A 676-nucleotide genomic window follows, 5' to 3' on the forward strand; every position below is an offset into this window, starting at 1 on the left:
CCAGAGAGGACCACAGTTGCAGGTTGAGCACATGTTGAAGTCAGACTGCAGAATGACTAACAGAAGTCTCAAAAGGCACGTGAAAAAATTGTTCTTCTTTATGACCCATAAACTTCTTCTGTTAGACCCTGGGACACAGTAGTTTTGTGTTGTAGGACCAAAGATTAGACAGTGTTACTTGCAAGATATCCAGAGAACATGGTCATTCTGCCTGCTTTTGGAAGGACCCCTTAAGTAGGTGTTTGGGTTAAGGTATGAGTCTCTATAGTTAGAGAGAGCTGGGTGGTCTGGGTAGGATTCACCTTCTGAATAAGCCCAAATTAAGTTCTTGCTATGAATTTGCATTTGAAAAATGTTGGCCTAGGGAAGGGAAAGAGGAAGGAGGTGGGCTGGGAAAAGAAGGATGCCTGAAAAAGAGTAGTACCATTGTTGCAACCCACTGAGAGACCAGAACCAGTTGAAAATAACATTTGGGCCGACCTTAAACCAGCTCCAGTGCACATTTTCGGTTCTGAAATGGTGATACTTCTGTGAAAAATACCGATGGTAACGTCTCCCTTGTCCAGCTCCACTGATGTTAGTGGATCAGCAGGGGTGAATCAGCTCCCCTTATTGTGTTGTAACTCTCTTAAGCTAAAAGCCTGCTGCTTTGTTTTTTCTTTCTGATCTCGACCAG

At 43.8% G+C, this 676-nt stretch overlaps 1 protein-coding gene across 1 annotated transcript in view; it reads left to right on the forward strand.

Annotated features, from left to right (window-relative positions):
- Positions 1-676, forward strand: part of SLC1A4 (solute carrier family 1 member 4) — a 36599-nt gene that overhangs the window by 26310 nt on the left and 9613 nt on the right. The gene's annotated exons all lie outside the window — the stretch shown is intronic.

The sequence above is a fragment of the Chroicocephalus ridibundus genome, chromosome 3, assembly GCF_963924245.1.
Source record: "Chroicocephalus ridibundus chromosome 3, bChrRid1.1, whole genome shotgun sequence".
Classification (NCBI taxonomy): Eukaryota; Metazoa; Chordata; class Aves; order Charadriiformes; family Laridae; genus Chroicocephalus; species Chroicocephalus ridibundus.